A 16995-nucleotide genomic window follows, 5' to 3' on the forward strand; every position below is an offset into this window, starting at 1 on the left:
TGGAAAACTGCCTTTGGATCCAAGGGAATCGAGGGCCCTCCATATGAAGGCAGCCCAGTTTAGTCTTTCCGAAGATGGAACCCTGTTCAGAAGAACATTCGATGGCCCGTTTGCGATATGTCTAGGACCGAGAGATACCAAGTACGTTCTGAGGGAAATTCACGAAGGCACTTGCGGAAATCATTCAGGCGCCTAATCATTGGTTCGAAAAATAATTAGGACTGGCAACTAGTGGATCGACATGGAAAAGAATGTGAAGGAGTTCGTATGAAAATGTGATGAATGTCAAAGGCATGCTCTGATGATTCATCGAGTCGGGAAGGTGCTGCACTCAGTCTTGTCACCTTGAACGTTCATGAAATGGGGGATGGACATCATTGGCCCCTTTCATGGGCACCCGGTAAGGCTTAATTTATATTATTTATGACTGACTATTTTTCTAAGTGGGTGGAAGACCAGGCATATGAGAAGGCCAGAGAGAAGGAAGTCATCGATTTCATTTAGGACCATATCATATATCGGTTCGGAATTCCAGTTGAGATCGTGTGCGACGATGGAAAACAGTTCATCGGCAACAAAGTAAGCAAGTTTCTCGAAGACCATAAGATCAAAAGGATCTTATCAACACCCTACCACCCTAGTGGGAACGGATAAGCAGAGTCCACCAACAAAACCATACTCCAAAACCTCAAAAAGAGGTTGGCCGACGCCAAAGGAAAATGGAAGGAAATCCTGCCCGAAGTCCTATGGGCATACTGTATGACCTCGAAGTCGAGTACCGGGGCCACTCCATTCTCTATGGTTTACGACGCCGAAGCTCTAATACCGGTCAAAGACGGAAAACCGAGTCTTGGGTTCCGATATGCAACAAAAGAATCAAACGACAAAGCCATGAATACAATCCTGGATCTAATAGATGAAAGGTGCGAAGCCGCCCTCGTTCGGTTGGTCGCTCAAAAACAACGGATCGAGAGGTATTACAATCGAAGAGACAACCTTTTACATTTCAATGTCGGGGACTTAGTGTTAAGGAAGGTCACGCTAATCACCCGGAACCCGAACGAAGAAAAGTTGGGGCCGAACTAGAAAGGTCCTTATCAAATTATCGAGATCACCAGAAAGGGATCATACAAACTCGGAACATTGAACGGTGGGCAACTACCGAACAACTGGAGCATAACTCACTTAAAGCTCTATTACTGCTAAGGTACCACCCCATTTATTCCTTTTACTTATTTGCATTTTGAACTAAAACTTGCAGTGGACCGTCGAAGAACGACACAATTTTTAGGCCTAAAAGCACGCGTTGCACTCTCTTTTCCTTGAATCGATTTTGTCCCAAATGGGTTTTCCGGCAAGATTTTTAACGAGGCAGTAGTAAATCATGCTAACTTAGAATTGAAGGTTGGCTACGAACTAGTGTCGAAGATCACGACAACATAATTTGAGGCTTCTCTGTAATTGACCTCGAACACTGGGGGGGGATCATCCTCAGATAATGACTTCAGGAAGGAAAGAAACTTTGTGATCGAATGGTCTCGGCTCGATCGATAGGAATTACTGTAAGGGCCAAACGGTCAAATGAACTGTGCTCACATATACTCCTCGAGCCCTGTCACAAAGCTTGTACACATGTATAACCATATATATTACACACAGAAATAAATAGAAGTTTCTACCTTGCGGATAAATATCTTGTCCCTTAAACAAAATTCTTTTTTTTTCTCTTAAGGAATTTCATACATTCGATCCCCTAAAGATATTGAGCCCAAGGGCCACCTTTATCCGGGTTCAAAAGATCGCTCTCACTCGGAGACTGTGGTCCAAATACAAACTCGGACGGCCCGGGCTATTAGAGCCCGGGGGCACAAGGCCTATTAGGTAGTACCCGAACCTCAAAAACTACGGCCATCCCTATTCGGGGACTATTTGTCACGACCCAAACCGATGGGCCGCGACGGGCCCCCGGTACCTTACTCAACAGAGTACCAACATAACGTATCTTTTCGTATCATACTATCATGAATAACTGAACCGGAGAGGCTGTCGTGAGATAAGTAGAATACAACATGAAATACCAACTTATACATAAGACATACGGGCCTATAAGACCAAAATAACCACTTGTAAACTGAACATAGGCCGACAAGGCCATACAATCTTTTACGTACATGACATCTGTCTACAAGCCTCTAAGAATACATAATTATCATAAAGGTCGGGACAGAGCTCCACCATACCAAACAACACACGTCTAAATCATACTGACCAAACAAGCAACTCAGGAGCAAACGGAGCGCACCAACACCTTCCGCTGAGCTGATAGCCTACTTGGAGGACTCTCGACCTGTCTATCGGGACCTGCGGGCATGAAACGCAACGTCCCCAGGAAAAAGGGACGTCAGTACAAAATAATGTACCGAGTATGTAAGGAATGAAAATCAGTAAATAATAGACATGAGAGAAACATGGAGTAAAAGACTCAACATGTAAGTCTGAACAACTCTGTGAATCATGAATACTTATAATGCCATGCATATGCGTATAAATGTCATACCATGCATGGGTACATGCGTTCATAACATCATCAAGCCTCTGAGGGCATCCCATCATATCATCTCGGCCACTGTGGGCAAATCATCAACGTATACCAACTGATCAGGTGGTGGTGCGTATATAACGCCATAACCTTTTCCCATATCCCATATACATATAATATACGCGTATATAACGTCATTTGGTCATGGGTCAATATACATGTATAAATGCATGAAATGCATAAGAAATAAGTTAATAAGATTTCTCAGAATGTCATAAAAATCAATATGCCTTTCGGATAAACTTTATCCAATACGTAATTTATTTTTGAGACCCATGAACAAAAGATATAATAATAATTCACATGGGAAATCAAAAATATAGACATCCCTAGTACTTCTATGAATAGAGTCATTTATGAAAATTGTGAGTTTAGTTGTTTCGTTTGTATCGTATGGATCAGGCCAAAAGGAAAGAAGGGATAGCCTTAACATACCTGTGTCGATTCTTTTGACAATCCCTCTAACACACATCAATTGCGACAAATCATGTAACGGCAGATCGAAGTAGGGAAAAATTTGTATGATATGTTTTAGAAAGATTGTACAGTACACCCTTAGAATCAAAATCTCACGTTGCGATAACATTAGGTAGACTTCATATGAAATCTTTGAATCAATTTCGTTGCTATTGCAACATTAGCTTTGCTGAAGCTTGTTACGTTGCTATGAATATATATCTCTTTTGTGAATTTATCAAAATCTCATATGGCTTTGTTGAATTAGAGAAGTCTTTCATGACTTGGTTGAAACAGAACGTTGCCCTTTTTCCAATTCTTTGTAAATTGAGTCTTTTATGGCTTTAGCCAAGATTCCCTATAAAGGTGCCACCTAGCCTCACAACATGGTTAGTCACCTTAGGCTTAATTAAATCTTCACACATGCTGCCACGTTTTTGGCTTTATCCAAAATCCTTAATTAATCACCCACCAATTCTTAATTAACTAGTTAATCTCCCATTAACTAATAATTAACTAATTACCCACATAATTAAGAATTATCTCAATTTACTTAAAATACTACTCACTTTTAACACACATTATACACCTCACTATCATGGCCATGTGGTACCTTCTATGGTATTAGTCCATAAATACCGGGTATTTTAGCTCGGGCCATATTTTATCCCAAAATATCAAACTTTGACGAAATTCATTTTTTTCGATTTGCTTACCCTCTTTCCTTCACGAATTTACTCATCACTTGTTTGAAATAGCAAAATACTTATAATCTCAAAATAATCCTATTCCCGAACTTACGTCGATTAACTTACGACAAAACTTTAACGTACGAAAATGCGGGATGTAATATCTCATTTCTAAGCTTTCATCAATTTACTTATGGCGTATTTTCACATACGAAAACATGGGGTGTAACACTATTATTTTGGGCAAACAATCCCATTGGGCAACACCCGAACTAAAAAGGCTACGACCACACTACAATGGCTCAGAGACGTCCGAGACCCGTGACAAAAACAAGGCCTTCAAAATTTCTAAACCGGTTCAAAAGGCTACCCTCGGCAAAATTATCATCTAAAATCGTTCTAAGTATTTTGGGGAAAACTTCCGATCATACCGAGCCCCAACAAATTGTAAACAAAATAATATCGAAAGAAAGGCTTATCCGAACCTTCGGGCAAGACCTAAATATTACATGCTAAGGCATTTCGATATCTTCAAAATCATAAAGAAAAAAGTGAAAAGAAGTAAGCTTAGAAACTGTTGGAGGGAAAAAAGAGCCTAATATGTATAAAAATATCTTTACAAAGGCCAAATGGCCTCGACAAAAAAAAGATACATGAACAAAGAAAAGTACACAAAGTACTTAAACGGCTTGGCTTCCACCGGAGCCCGTCTCGACACCAGGACCATCGGAGAATCCTCTGTCCTCGGATCCGCCCGATCCCTCGGAGTCTTCTTCATCCTCGGTGTATGCCAACTTCTTGGCCTCGGCCTCAAACCCCTTTGCGGTCGCGATCTTGACTGACACATCAAAACCCGAGCATGAACCTCCTCGAGGGCCTCCTTTCAGGACTGCCACTTCGTGTATTCAACCATGTCCCTTAAGCGGTCTTGGGCTGCCTCAACGTCAGCCATATACTGGGCCACCATCTCGTCGGCATCCATTTTTGTCACTTAAACCACCGACTTGACTGTTTTGAACTCCTTGGCAAGGGCTTCTCGATCGGAGACAGCCGAGCTTAGCTGAGACTGGAGCTCCTCAATTTTTTGGGCCTGCACCTCGGCCTTTTCCTTTGTTGCTCGAAGCTGGACCTCTGTCGAGGTCAACTGCGACCGGGCAGTCTCCTTTTCTGAGGCCATGTGGTCCATCCTACCTCTCCATTCTTCGGCCTCGACCTTGACTGCATCCATCTCGGCTCGGAGTTAGTCGATCCGATCGATCTTTTGTTGGACCTGCAGGTTTCGACCATTAGTCACCGTATCTAGCTCATCGTCACTAACTTCAAAGATATTTACATGTTCAACCAGGTTGGCATGTTCCTTCCAAGCCACCTCCAACTCAGCTCGAAGGATCTTAGCCTATCCTTCACGTTGCTCACTGAGAAGTTTATAGGTGTCTCTCTTCTCAGTGAGCCCTTGGACTTCGGCTTCTAGTTGGTTCAGCTCATCCCGATACCGAAGGAAAGTTTCATGGTGAAGCACCGAGGCCTACAAATACAAATAAAAATGTTAGGATTATCCATGGATTAGTCTGAGTACAAAAAGAGAAATTGAAGTCATCGAGAGGTATCTAAAGTTACCCGGTTCAGCGCCTGTTGTGCTTTGTTGAACAGGCAGGGCATGTCTACCTCGTTCATCTTGGCTTGGTCTTCCTTGGTCACTAAGCACTGAAGGTAACTGGCCACCCCTACGGGAGCGGAGAGGACTCGGGCATCCTCCGGAACAGAAATGATGATGGGTCGCTTCCGGTCAGGATCCACACTCGGAGCTGGGAACCAATTGATTAGTTTCATCCTTGAGGAAGATCCGCTTGCTCCTGAAGATGGAATCTTCTTCGATACCTCTAAGTCACCCAATCCGGTGACATCCTCCATGGCAGTGGAATCCACACCATCAAAAAAGCCACAGAAGGGGTCGTCCGCTTCACGGGCCCCCTCGTTGGGACGCTCTTTCACCGTTTGGGCCTCCTTATACATGGACTCAGTAAACGAGGGTGATTCAGTGATGTCTATCACACCGAGTTCTTCCTTCGGGGCACTGCCCCCATCCCAGGAAGCCTCGGCCCTAGTCTCCTCATCGACCTCCTTAGCTTAAGGCAGGTCAGTCTCGAGGTTCTCTAGTTCGGAGGCCCCTTGCCATTCGAACTGCGATGACACATGGGCCATCAGGACAAAGGCTTCTTCTTCTTCTTCTTCTTCAGACTCATCTCTCAACCGGTAGAGCGAATCCAAAGGTGGTGCTTGGGCACTGTGCTGTCTTTTGGCTTGTGTACCGCCTTCTTCTTGTTATCTTTTTCTCTGAGCTCGGGGAACTCGGAGCCCTCTTTCTTTTCTTCTCTTTGGCCTGTCTCAGAGCAGGGGACTCGGTAGGTAAGTCCTTGCTACCTGCTGGAGCCCTCACTTCGGCATCCTTGGATAAACCTGCAAAAAGAAGTAAAGGTAGTGAGGACTTAATGATAAAAGAGGAATCCAAATATTACCTACTCAGGAAAGGAGTCTCACCATGGGAACGGGCCTCCCAATGGCCCTTCGAGAGCTTGCGCCATGAGCGCTCGGAGTAGGTCATCTGTGATACGATGCCCTCAACCCACTCCTTGAGTCGAGGGACACTATTCGCGACCCGAGCGATGGCTACACCGCCACGAAACACCGATAAGAAAGAAAGAAATAAGTATAAAATCGACTTCCGAAAATAAAATTGTACTTACGTGATGTATTCCACTTCTCGAAGAATATCATGTGCTCAACTGGGATCAAGTACGAAGTCCTCACTCGGACAAAACGGCCTTGCCAGCCCGATCCCGGTCTTCATCAATAATCAAGAATGGGGCTTTGCTGGCCCAGCGCATGATCTTCATCAGTACCCCCGGAAGATTTGGGGACTATACAAGTGTAGAAGATGGTCGACAGTGAACGAGCACCCATCGATTCTAATCACGAAGAACCGGAAGAGGATCACGATCCTCCAGAGTGAAGGATAAATCTGATCGAGGCATACTTCGTCCCTCTTATAGATATCTATGATAACCGGGTTCATCGGGCCCAATGTAAAGGGATAAGTGCAAATACTTTGGTATCCCTCGACAAGGGTGGTAATGGCTTCATCAAGGTCAGGGATCACTATGCCATTATCGGCCCAGTTGCTGTCTTTTTGGACCGTAGGAAGGACTTCATCAGTGATCGAGCAGATGTATCTCGAGACTTCCTCACACCGGCCTTGTATGGAGGAAGGTTTTTCAACCTTGAAATCAGCGTTGACCGAGCATCCTCCGGGGATGAATATTTTCAAAGGGGGTTCTGGTACTGGTTCATCAACGGCAGTATGCGAAACAGTCTCCTCAACTTCAGTAACCGGCCTCGAAGTAGAAGTGGTTTCTTTCTGGGGAACGGTTTTGGAAGTCTTTACCATTTCTTTAAAAAATGAAGGAAAAATGGAGAAAGGAAGGAAGTTGAAGGATTGTACTTGGTGGCTTGAGATGAAGATAAACAAGAATTCTTGTAAAGGATCTCAGATAACCGGAGTGAAAGCGCTAGAAATTATTGAAATCTCAAGTATACGAGGGTAGAAGGTTTGGATGTAAAGTTAAAATGAATAAAGGAAGAGGTATTTATAGTATTTCAGTGACGGTTCGCATCCAGGAATGGCCGATCGGAGGCTGACATGCATTTAATACCATCAAGACTTGACTGACGAGACGTTTCGGTTGTTTTATCATTTCTGTCATGATGTATCGAAGCAAGAATCGGAAGCTCATGTCATTTCTCGTTGTCTACTCTTCAAAAAATGAGGGGACTATCTGTATACGGTCAAAATCGAGCTTGTGGTGCATCCTAGCCTCCGATATGGTAAGCCAGGCTTGAGACATGATAATAAAGGACTGAAGATCGACCCCAAGTTCCACCAAGCTAGAACCCGGAGATAGGACACCTGCCCTCGAGAATATCGAGGCTATGATTCCGGAATCGGTCCTAGCCCCAAATGACTTTGAAGAAACATTGTCAGCATAGCCAACGGAAGACCAGAATATCCGTGACCGGACAGATATTACGACGGGAATCTCGGTACGTACCGATAAGGAACCGGCAATCAGTAAATCAAAGGATTTTTTACCTTTTGTAGAATTGTACCTAAAGTAAGACTCCTCTACTATATAAAGGGAGTCTGATAATTCATAAAGTACATTTAAACACGTATTCCAAGGCAATATACTATTATTTTTTTATTATTAGTTCTTTTGCTTTCGTTCGTCAGTGCTTGTTATTACGAGCCCAAATCAAAGGCAAGAACCTCACTGAGACTTAAATTGTCTTCGTCGTGTGGTTTGAGCTTACTTCATCCTTACTTATTCAATTTATCTTTATTTACTGCTTTGTGTCAAATAAATCCATTTATCCTTAAAACCACTTACAAATTTAATTGTTATCTGATTTTGAGGGTAAACAGTAATCAAAAGTGACTCGCAGCTGGCAGTTAATCAAATGCATGGGACTTACATGGCAAGAGAGACACGAATGCAGCAATACTTGAAAAGGGTACGAGAATTGCTTAGGCAATTTCAGACATGGAAAGTCGTGCAAATACCTAGGGAGGAAAATGCAGAAGCAGGCGCATTGGCAAATCTCGCATATGTTGCGGATGTAACAAATGTAGAAAATGCCATTGTGATACATTTGTTTCATTCGGCACTCGATCAAACCAAGGGTGAGGTAAATTTTAATAATTTAACTTGGGATTAGAGAAACGAATTTGTGAACTTTTTGCAGTATGGTATCTTGCCTGAAGATAAGAAGAAGTCACAATTGCTATGATAGAAGCTACTAGGTACTGCTTAAATTGTGGAAAATTATACCGTAAAATATTTGGTGGACCTTTAGTACGGTGCCTCGGTCCATCACAAATGGAGTATGTAATGAGAGAAGTACATGAAAGGCATTGCAGTAATCACGCCAGGAGAAGATCGTTGGTGAAAATGTTAATAAAAGCAGGATATTATTGGCCAAAAATGAAAGAAGAAGCAGAAAACTTTGTAGCCAGGTGCGATAAATGTCAACGATATGCTAATAACATACACCGACCGGCAGAGCTGTTGCATTTAGTTATTTCACCATGGCCCTTCATGGAATAGGGGCATGGACATCGTAGGGTCGTTGCCTCAAGCAAAAGGAAAGGTACGGTTTCTGTTAGTTTTAACAGATTATTTCTCAAAATGGGTAGAAGAAGGTGCTTTCAAATAGGTATGGGAAAAAGAAGTTAGGGATTTCATTTGGCGAGATATTATATGTTGATTTGGAGTTCCAAAGGAAATTGTATGTGACAATGGCCCACAGTTCATAGGCGCAAAAATCATAATATTCTTCCAAAGTTAGAAAATCAAACGAATTACATCCGCACCTTACCACCCTGCGGCCAACGGACAAGCTGAATCAACAAATAAAGTTATTATCAATAACTTAAAGAAAAGATTGGAAGAATCAAAAGACAAATGGCCAGAAATATTACCAGGGGTGTTATGGGCTTACCAAACAATCGCAAAAACTAATACGAGAGAGACTCAAATGGTGCAGAAGCTTTGATTCTGGTGGAGATAGATGAACCAAGTACGAGGTACACGAATGCCACTAAAGAGGCCAATAAGGAAGAGTTACCGATAAATTTAGATTTATCAGAAGAAAGGAGAGAAGCAACATTAATTCGAATGGCGGCTCAAAAATAGATGATTGAACGGTATTATAACGGGAAAGCTAATTTGAGGTACTTCAAGATTAGGGACTTCGTCCTCAAAAAGGTGTTACGGTCAACAAAAGCATGCAAGAAAATTGAGCCCAAATTGGGAAGGCCCATATAGGGTTCGAGGCATCGCTGAAAAAGGAGCATACGAGTTGGAAACCATGGATGGCGAGGTATTACCGTCGAACTGGAATGTAGTCCATTTGAAGAAGTATTACTTCTACAACGAAGAAAAGACCCACGGTCAGGTATCACGCAAGTTCGATTTTAAAGACCCACGGTCAGGTATCACGCAAGTTTGATTTTATTTTGTTCTTTTAAATTTTACTAACCATGTTAGATGATAGGCAAAAAGCTGGCCAGTACCAAATGATGATATTAAACCCGAACAACACGTGAAATACTGAATTATTTCCAGTCTAGGTTACAACTTTTCTGATGGGAAAATGGTTATGCAGTCATCATCTAAGAAATTACCTCTGAGTCCCATTTGTATTTTCCTTTTCAGGGAAAGGACCAAAAGAAAGGAGTGATCCACTGTTCGAGATTTTATACTTCAAAGCTCCAACATTGGGGGGACTATGCATATAGAAGGAAGGAAAAGGAATCACGGGCATAGTTCGGCCTGAATCAAAACCTTGAAGAACCCCTTGAAAACGTTTCAAATAAGTTCGAACTCGCAAAAAGGATGCAAGATATTCCCACGAGTTTCTAGGTTAAGGCCATAAATTTAGTCACGGGAGAATAGAGCTGAATTTGTAAATCTGCTACAATGAAAGCAGTTATGCATGTGTTGTATGAGCAGTTATGAAAATGATGTACAAACTTTATTTATTTAAAAGTTCAAAACATAAAACTTTCTCAAATTATTTCTCTTTTCATGTCTACTTCATGTTTCATATATTTGCACCAATATGAAGATGAGATGTCATCTTCATCAGTGTCGTTAATATAAAAGGGCCCTCTTTTATAAAAACCCGTGTATATCGAAGTCACGGTCTATTAAAGCATTTTTAAGTGCAAAAGAAAGATCAAACACTAAAAGGGCAGAAAGCATAATATGCGGCAAAAGTAATAACGATATTTATATCATAACCCCAAAAAGACAGGGGTATCAAAAACAAACCTTCCAAAAAAGTTTTCCAAAAAATATAAAAGAGTTCCAAGCAAAAACCAACAAACAAACATTTTCGACAAAAGATCTGAAAAAGAGGAAAAGCTAAGGAGCATCATCAACGAGAAAAGAAGGATCAACTTGGGGAGAAGAGGGTTGAACATTAGGTTCGCCAGGAACAAGTCCATCTTCATTACCCTTAGAACCTTCATCTTCAGGTGTGGAAAAGCTTTGACGTTGCTGAGTTTGTTCAATTGTTTCTCTGGCCTTAACAATCTCAGCGTTAATGTCAAAACCTTCCTGGCTAGCTTCAGTTAAAGTCTTGAGGCGAGTGTTCCAAAAATCCCAGCTAACATCCAGTGATGACTTATCCTCTAGGGCTTCATAATCCTTCTCCCACTGATCAATTGCAGCTCTCAACTCTTCTTTTTATGCTTCTGAGGCTTCAAAAGCTATCTTCAAAGGAGCAATAGAACTTTTCAAGAACTGAATTTTATCTATAGAGGTGCGGAGATCTTCCTAAGCTTGGGTAAGCCTTTGAAACAATTCACACGCGTAAACCACTTTTTGATTGAGGAGCTCTTTCAAACCCCTTATCTCCTCAATAGCCTTGGAAAGTTGTTCAGCAAAAGAGGATTCCAGTCTATCCTTATCCTTCTCAACTTGACTAGAAGAAGCTTTTAGAACCGCTAACTCAGGATACCATTCTCATTTGTTGTTCCAAAGCTTCTTTCTCTTCTGCAAGAACGTCCTTTTCCAACTAAAGACCTTCAAATTGTTCTCCCCAGTTATTAGCCTCAGTGCGCAATTCAATTAGTTGCTGATCAGTCCAAGAGACCCTTTTCATGAGCTTTGTGCCTATCAAATTGATCTACAAAAAAGAATGAGAGTTACGATTGAGGAAAAGTAAGGAAGGGAATGTAAGTAAATTTATACCTTAAGAGAATAATGAACAATGTTATTCATTAAGGTCAAGGAACTGTGACCCTCTAACTTCTTCTTCTCCACGGGTCCTAAAAGTGGCTTCAACTACACGTCAGCTTGTCCAGACTTCCTCAATAAAATTCCACCCTCTGGGACTTCAATCACAACCTTTTTCATTTCCCGCCTGCTACTAGAAGGCTCGGCTTCTACATGAGAAGCAACAGCGGGAGCAACCACTAGAGTAACACCGGAAAAAGACACATGGGGGTTAACAGTAGATAAAACTGGAAGGGAAGCAAGTGAAATTTCTTCAGAAATAGGCCCGAGGCCTTCTTCACCCTCAAAGCCATGGGAGAATTACCTTTCAACAGGACTTGATGGGGGATTAGCTGTGTTACTAGCGTCTTCATCAGAAATTTCTAAAGGGGCATTCTCTGGCTCATCAACGAGTCTGAAGGGAATTGAACTTGATGGGGGATCATGAGAGATAGGGTTTCATCATCAGAAACCACGCGTCTCCTGACACGCGATTTTCTTACCAAAGAGCCTTCTTCTACATCCTCTTCATCGTCAGACCCACGGGCTTCGACAATTTTCCTCTTGGAGGAAGAAGCACTCAAAATCCATTCTTGAGCAAGACTTACAGAAAGCCTGTTGATGGAACAGATGCGGGGCTAATGTCACGAATAGCAAACCCTAATAAAAAAGGGGGAATGATGAAAAATTTATGTATAAAAAAGTAACGGAGGAGAGGAACTGCAAAGATAAAGAGTACCGTGAGTCTTCACTTTCCAACCAAATTTCTGTGAAAGAAATTTCCAAGATCTTTTGTCCATAGGAGCAGCAGTCAATATTTTTTTTACCCAAGCACGGAAGTCAGGAATTTCTTCGATGACTTCCATGGTTGCTGAAAAAATGAATATGTGGTTACATGAAGGAATTCAAGGCAACAACAAAAACAATTACGTGCAAAGTTCTATTTTTCTGGAAAGGCATGTTTTCTTCACTCACTAACCCACTAGTGGGGGCAAAAATAAAGCAGGTGTACCAGCTACGGTTACGGTCATCCTTGCGGCTAACTAAAATCCTTTTACTTCTAGCCACGATGGAAAAGACCCCTTCACGAAACAACTTGGGAGATCAAAGATGAAGTAAGTGACGGAAGATAAAAGGAGTGGAAATCAAATCCGACAAACAGCGAAGGCATGCCACAGCCCTCCACACGATGGGACCAATCTAGCCAAGGCAAACATTAAAATAGCGACAAAACTTGATGATCACTGGATCAATTGGAGGCTTAAACCCTAAAGTTAAAGGGTAGGTATAAACAAAAGAAAAGCCAGCATGGTAAGAGGTGATTCTTTGATTGGCACCAGGAATTAATACTGGGAGAGCTGGTTTCTAATGACATTCTCATCGAACTAAAGAAAGAAGACCATGAGTGATTAAACTTGGGTAATGTTCAGCAGGGTTAAGAGAAGCTATAAAAGAAACTTAATTCTTCATGGTCTCGTGATCTAACACAAAAGAAAACTCTTGAGGAACAATCTTAGATACCGTAGGCTCACACATAGGTTCATTCAGGTCCCTATTTTTAGAAGAAGATCTAGGGGTCAAAGGAACCCTAGGTCTAGAAGAAGATGGCCTGGCGGAACTACTTTGAGAAGTAGAACCACGAGTAGATAACGAACCAAGGTTGCGGAGTCTACCACCTCTCCTACTCCTAGTAGGGGCAGTAGAAGGAGCAAGCTCATTGACGATCACAACTTTGCGAGGGTCTGGTATTGAAGAAGATATTTTAACAAAGAAAATACAGAGGAAAGGTACGGAATTACGAAGAAGGGTTAAGATCGTAGATACAAAGAAGAAGGAAGAGGGTTCAAGAAATCAAAAAGGATGAAGTATTTATAAGAAGATAAAACCGGTGTTAAAATTGGTCATTATGAAGTGTCATAATGGAACCGTCACTTCGTGACTGACGCAGCCGCAGAAAAAACCCTAAAAAAGCGCTGAAAAACTGCAAAACCAATCATAAGAAGCCACGTGGAATGCCACTTAAATGAATGTGACATATGTTGCATCGATTCTGAAGGAGGCATAATGATACTCGAGAAACGGTGGCAAAGAATTTCCGCCATAAAAACTTACCACTTCCTAAATATTCAGTTGAGAATATTCAGAAAGTGCGGGGACTATCTATATTGGTGAAAAAAGATATTACATGCGGACTATCAATAAGCTAACGGGGCATGGTATGTGGAACATCGATGTAAGGACAAGTGGTGTTATTAATTAGATGAGTTAAAGAATGCAAAAAAAAAGGTACGAGAGAAACACCCACGGGGTTACACTAAGGAAAACATTATACCTGGCAGCTGTAAAAGGAGAAACAGGAATGAAATAAATAAAGATTGTAAAGACGGGAAGATACACAAACCTGTCATAAATAAGGAAGAGAAATCGGTGCAGTTATAAGAAATCTTTAATCATAAATATTTCTGTTACGGTTGTACATGGTAATGGGCAATCAAGGCAATTAATATCATTAGTGAGCCCAAATTAAGTAAGGGAACCACTATAATTGTATGCTCCTATATAAGGACTGAAATCTCAATTGTAATGAAAAAGAAACAATTATTATTGAAATTTATACATCTATTATTTGCTTTACTCTCAAAAGTTCTAAGCCGTAAATTTGGGAATGATTATCAGTTCATTCCATATTTTCTTTGTCAATTATTTTTATTTCTTGATCTATTCTTTCAAATTGTTGGGAAAGTGAAGTAAATCTTGATTATCAGTAGCCCGATTTCTTCTAGATATTGACTTTGACCAAGAAATCTATTTTTGGGTTAAACAACTACGTTCCCTTAACACCTTAAGTATGGTATCGCCAAGACAATATTTTTTCATAGTCCACATATGTATTCTTTGATCCGAATTACTACTATCTTTATCATCATCGAAACGAAAGCTTTTCTTGAACCCTACCAATGACCCTTTATTCTTATTATCAAAAACTAGTTTACCCTTGTCTAGTCTCTTCCACGAGCCTCCGCCAGTCAATGTTCTAATGAAGTTTTTACCATGCGCAAATTTGTTCTTCAACCGAGTAATGAAATAGTTAAGATCTGTTGGTTCCCCATGTGGGTATAAATCGATGAATATATCACGTGGCTTCTTGTTACCATACAAGTCTACGTTATGTCTAATATGATCATATTCAAATGGCTTATTACCGCAAACAAACTTCAACAGGTACCGTATGAGTTCTTCGTCTAAAGGACAAAACCTCATACTTGTTACACAACTACTTCCTCCGCAGTTCGTCATCTTCTTCTTTTTCTTCTGTTTCAAACTAAGAAGAAAGCAAAGCTTTAACCTAGCTGTTAGGATCGGGAATCCGGGTAGTACGAAATTTAGCCAAACAACGGTATAATGACAATAACAAAGACAATGAAAGTTGATAACAACGATAATTAAAGTAGATAAAGAAGACACATAACGTGGTTCGGTCAAAGTGACCTACGTCCACAAGCGGAGAGGAGCAATTTACTATAACAATAAGAGTACAAAAGAGAGTACAAAATTAGAGTAAATACTCTAATTAATCCCAAATACCCCAAGAGAATAACCTCACAAGATCATCACTCCAAGGAAAGGGTTCACACAAGTGCTTCCCAACACTAACTCTCATACAAAATACTCTTAATAAAGAAAAAAAGGAAGAAACAAGAAATGAAGACAAGTCTTGTTGGTGTGTCTAAAATGAACTAATGATCTTCCCTTTTATAGGCAAAAAAGTCTTGACCTCTTAGGTGTAAAAGAAGAGATACAACTTATACAAATGATGTCCAACACACAATGCAATATTTTTGGGTCCCAAAGAATATTGCCAACAAAGTCCACACTTTGCAAAGATACTTATGCTTATGTGAGATGACTCCATTTGACAAAATAATGGTCATATTACAAATCTTCACATTGGCCTAATTTTGGATGATATAGTAAATTTACTCCACCTTCTCCACAAAAGCCCCAATGGGCATATGTCAAAATTTAATGCCATCAAAATCAGATAAATTGTCCGATATCGAAACTGTAGTAGGGCCTATAACAGTGGAGCCCAATAAAGTATACAACGAACCAGATCTGTGTGCTTTCATGATCACACGAGCACCTTGAAAAATTTTCAGAACTCCACCTTCACCAGTGAATTTGCACCCAAGAGATTCTAAAGTGCCCAAAGATATGAGATTTTTCTTCAACTCAGGAACATATCTAACATCGGTGAGAGTTCTCACCACATCATCGTGCATTCTGACCCGAATTGTACCTTTGCCAATAACGTTACAAGTAACATTGTTACCCAATTGGACAACTCCACCTGCAACTGAATCATATGTAGAAAACAAGTCCCTGCTAGGACACATATGATATGAACAACCGGAATCTAAAATTCACTCATTGTCTAATCTGAAACTAGTTTCAGTTGCTAAAAATATAGTTCCCTCAATCTCATTAGTTGCTACACTAGCTTCGGCGGTGTCAGTATTTTTGTGCTCAGTTTTTCTTTCCTTATGCTTTTCTTTATTTTTCAGCTTATAGCATTCGGAGAGAATGTGACCTTTCTTATGACAATAGCGACACTGTAAATTATTGTATCTGGATATGGAGTCGGATTTGCCCCTAACAAACAAGTCAACTTCCACTTGAGTTCCACTAGCTTCCCCAGTAATATCACTATCTATCTGTTTCTTTGATTTTAAGATAGATTTAATATCCTTATAAGAGATATTATCCTTTGCATAAAGCATAGTATCTCTTATATGCTTAAAAGATAGGGTAGAGAACAAAGCAGTAACACGGCTTGATCCTCATCTTTAATTTCAGCATCTATATTACTCAAATCCATAAGAATGGAATCAAAGATGTCAAGATGAGAGAGAATAGAGGTACCTTCACCCATACGAATTGTATAAAACTTTTGCTTCAGGTAAAATCTATTTTCCACCGTCTTCTTCATATATAAGGTTTTCAATATTTCCCACATGCCTTTGGTTGTGGTTTCTACAGAAACTTCACGTAAAATTTCATTTGAGAGATTTAAAATGATACCTGCTTTTGCCCTTTTGTCTATGACGGCAAACTCCTCATCCGTCATTTTATCCGGCTTCTTCTCCTTTCCTTGCAACGCCAAGTCTAAGCCATCCTGAATTAGGATAGCTTCCATCTTTAATTGCCACATTTCGAAGTTTGCACTTCGGTCAAATTTCTTAACATTGGTCTTTGTTAGAGTCATTTTGGTTATTGAAACTAACCCGATTAGATCCGGCTCTGATACCAATTTGTTAGGATCGAGAATCCGGGTAGTGCGAAATTTAGCCAAACAACGGTATAATGACAATAACAAAGACAATGAAAGTTGATAACAACGACAATTAAAGTA

Source organism: Nicotiana tabacum, chromosome 4 (genome assembly GCF_000715075.1).
Source record: "Nicotiana tabacum cultivar K326 chromosome 4, ASM71507v2, whole genome shotgun sequence".
NCBI classification, from domain to species: domain Eukaryota; kingdom Viridiplantae; phylum Streptophyta; class Magnoliopsida; order Solanales; family Solanaceae; genus Nicotiana; species Nicotiana tabacum.